Source organism: Chrysochloris asiatica, unplaced genomic scaffold (genome assembly GCF_000296735.1).
Source record: "Chrysochloris asiatica unplaced genomic scaffold, ChrAsi1.0 scaffold00144, whole genome shotgun sequence".
NCBI lineage: Eukaryota > Metazoa > Chordata > Mammalia > Afrosoricida > Chrysochloridae > Chrysochloris > Chrysochloris asiatica.
This window is the reverse complement of record NW_006408662.1, coordinates 1526639-1530600: the sequence shown is the minus strand read 5'-3', so window position 1 is coordinate 1530600 and position 3962 is coordinate 1526639.

Below are 3962 nucleotides of genomic sequence, written 5' to 3'. Positions count from 1 at the left end.
TGTATAAATTAGATTTGCATATGTCAAATCACTGCTCCAATAAGTTATATATTATTAACTTACATTAATTATTGCACTAATTCCAAAAGAACCAATAGATCTGTTTTGGAAGAAGTGCAACCAGAGTGCTCCTTGCAGGCCAAGATGGCTAGGCTTCGTCTCTCATACTTTGGACACATTGTCCAGAGAGAACAGTCGCTGGAGAAGGATGTCATGCTGTCAATAGTATTGAAAGAACAACTTAAAGCATTCAGGAAAGGCTCCAGGAATTGACAGAATACAAATGGAAATGTTTCAGCAACCTGATGCAACACTGGAAGCACTTGTTCATCTAGGCCAAGAGATTGGAAGACAGCTACACACTCAGATCCACATTTGTTCCCATTCCAAAGAAAGGTGACACAATGGAATGTGGAAACCATCAAACAATATCATTAATACCACAGGCAAGTAAAATTGTGCTGAAGATCATTTAAAAACGGTCACAGCAGTACATCCACAGGCAGCAGCCAGGAATTCAATCTAGATTCAGAAAAGGGTGTGAAACGAGGGATATCAGTGCTGAGGTAAGATGGATCTTGTCTAAAAGTACAGAATACCAGAAAGCATCAAAGAAGATGGAAGAAATACACAGTCACTGTACCAAAAAGAAATGGTTGATTGATATTCAAACATTTCAAGAGGTAACATATTCTCAGGAGCCTATGATTCTGAAGGAAGAAGTTCAAAGAGCACTGAAGGTATTGTATTGGCAAAGGACAAGTTCCAGGAATTGGTGGATAATAAATTAAAATCTTTCAACAAACTGATGCAGCACAAGAGGCACTTACTCATATGCCAAGAAATTTGGAAGACAATTACCTGGCCAGCTGACTGGAAGAGATCCATATTTGTGCTCATTCAAAAGACAGGGGATGCAACAGAATGCAGAAATTGTTGGACAATATCATTAATATCACATGCAAGTAAAATCTTGTTAAAGATAATACAAAAACTACTGTAACCATTCATTGACAGAGAATGTCCAGAGATTCAAGCCAGATTCAGAAGAGGACATGGAATGAGAGATATCATTGCTGATGCCATATGGATCTTGGCTGAAAGCAGAGAATACCAGAAAAAATGTTTACCTGAGTTTTATTGACTATGCAATGGCTTTCAACTGTGTGGACCATGACAAGCTGTGGAAAACACTGAGGAGGATGAGTATTCCAGAACACTTAATTGAGCTCATGAGGAACCTGTACATAGATGAAGAGGCAGTTGTTCCAACAGAACAAGGGAACACTGAATGGTTTAAAATCAGGAAAGGTGTGGGCCAAGGTTGTATTCTTTCACCATACTTATTCAATCTGTATGCTGAGCAAATAATCTGAGAAGCTGGATTATATAAAGAAAAACATATCATCAGGATTGGAGGAAGACTCATTAACAACCTACGATATGCAGATGATACAACCTTGCTTGCTAAAAGCCAAGAGGACTTAAAATACTTACTGATGAAGATCAGAGACCACAGCCTTCAGTATGGCTAGCACCTCAATGTAAAGAAAACAAAAATCTTCACCACTGGACCAATAAATAACATCCATATAAAATGGAGACAAGATTGACATTGTCAAAGACCATTTTTCTCAGATCAACCATCAACACTCATGGAAGCAGCAATCAATAAATCAATGATGGATTGCATTACACAAATGTGCCACCAAAGACCTTTTTAAAGTGTTGAAGAACAAAGATGTCAATTTGAAGACTAAGGCACACCTGACCCAAGCCATGGTATTTTCAATATCCTCATATATATATGTGAAAGTTGGGCAGTGAATAAGGAAGACCATAGAAGAATTGAAGGAGAACATTAAAAGTACCATGAACTGCCAAAAGAACAAACCAATCTGTGTTGGAAGAAGTACAGCCAGAATGCTCCTTGGAAGCCAGGATGGCCAGACTTCCTCTCTCATACTTCAGACATATTATCAGACGGGACCAGTCCCTGGAGAAGGATATCATGTTTGATAAAGTGGAGGGTCAGAGAAAAAGAGGAAGGCCCCCAACGAGATGGATTGGCACAGTGTCAGCAGCAGTGAGCTCAAACATAGCAATAACTGTGATGTTGATACAGGACCAGGCAGAGTTTCAGTCTACTGTGTATAGGATCGCTATGTGTTGGTACCAACTTGATGGTACCTAACAACAAAAACAACAAAATCATACACAAATGCAAGGCACCCAGAATTACCAAGACAGTCTTGAAAAAGACAAAAGATGGAGGACTTATACTTTCTGGTTTTAAAATTACTACAAAGTTATAACAATCAAGACTATGTAGTAATGGCACAGGATAGATATATAAAGCACTGAAATAGAAATAAGAGTTCAGAAATAAACCCATACTTACGGTCAATTCTTTTTTTTTTTTTTTTACTGTGAATTGAATGAAGGCTTAAAGACAAAATCATCAGTTTTACATTCAACAAATCATACACTGTTTCACCTCAGTGATTGCAATCCTCTCTCCCCTCCATGGAACAACAGTTCTCCTGCTTCCTCCCTGTGGTTCCTAGTTCCATTCCATCCTCCTTCCCAGCCCTTCTCAACTCTGTTTTTAGGTAGATGTTGCCCTTCTGATGTTGAATGATTGTTCAGTTGGATTCCTATATACTATATATAAAGGAATATATATATAATAATGACAGCTCTGCAAAGGAAATTAGGAAAACAATACTATTTACAATAGCCACCCAAAAGGTGATACTCAGGAATAAATATAGCCAGAGAAACAAAAGACCTATACAAAGAAAACAACAAAACACCACTATAAGAAACCAAAAGAGATTTATAAAAATAGAACAATATGTCATCCTCATGGAAGCAATCTATAAAAACAATGCAATCCCAACATCATTCTTTAAGGATATGAAAAAAAAAATGACCACAAACATTAAATGGGGACAAGATAGTCTCTTCATCAAATGGTAATGGCCAAACTGGAAATCTAGGAAAGAATAAAATGGCCAGATGGCAGATTAGGGAGAATTGCTGTGCAGACATTCACCAATATTAACAGAGAATACTGGAGGAAACAGGTTCAAACGCTGGTGCCGGAACTCTGAACTTCATATAAAGGGATAACTAGGAGGATTGAAGGCCAACCAAAAAGTGGGTTTGGAGCAAAGACCAGAGAGGTGTTTTCTGATTTGCTGTGACCAGCGAGTCCCAGCACAGACATTTTGAATGGGAAGGAGCAGATACAAGGTCAAGAGAGCACTCCCATAAGAGAGGGCTGACTGATCAGCAGAGATACATTTCTTTTTCTTTTATTTTCCTCTGTCTGTCCACCTCCACTCTGGGGACCAAAGGGGATACCTGAGTGAGTGGACATCCTCCAGGGAAGGTTAAATTATGCATGCACAAGGATCAATACACTAAGTATCACTGGGTCCAGAATTGAAGAAGAGGGAGAAGTCAACAGGAACAGCTTAAAGCAGGAGTGTCTTCCAAAACAGGTCTGGAGAAGATCTAGGAGAAACACCTGAATGAGTCCCAGAACAGGAAGAATCACAGAAAACCACAGAGAAAATAGTCGAAGAGTTTCTGGAAGAAAATTCCCTAACATCCTGAAAGATGAGAAGATAAGCATTCAAGAAGCTGAATGAACCTCAGGAAGGATAGACCCCAAGAGATAATCACCAAGATATATCATAATCAAACTTTCCAATATCAGAGACAAAAAGAGAATCCTGAAAGGAAGTAGGGAAAAGAGAAGTATTACCAAAAAAGGCAAGTCAATAAGACTAAGCTCTGACCTCTCAGCAAAAACTGTACAGGCAAGAAGGCAATGGGGAGACATATACAAAACTCTGAAAGAGTGAAGTTCTTCAACCAGCTTTTGGTGTCTTGGAGCATGAGCCTAAATCTGTTATAAACTGCTTACGTTTACACACTTGTACTCCTTTTTG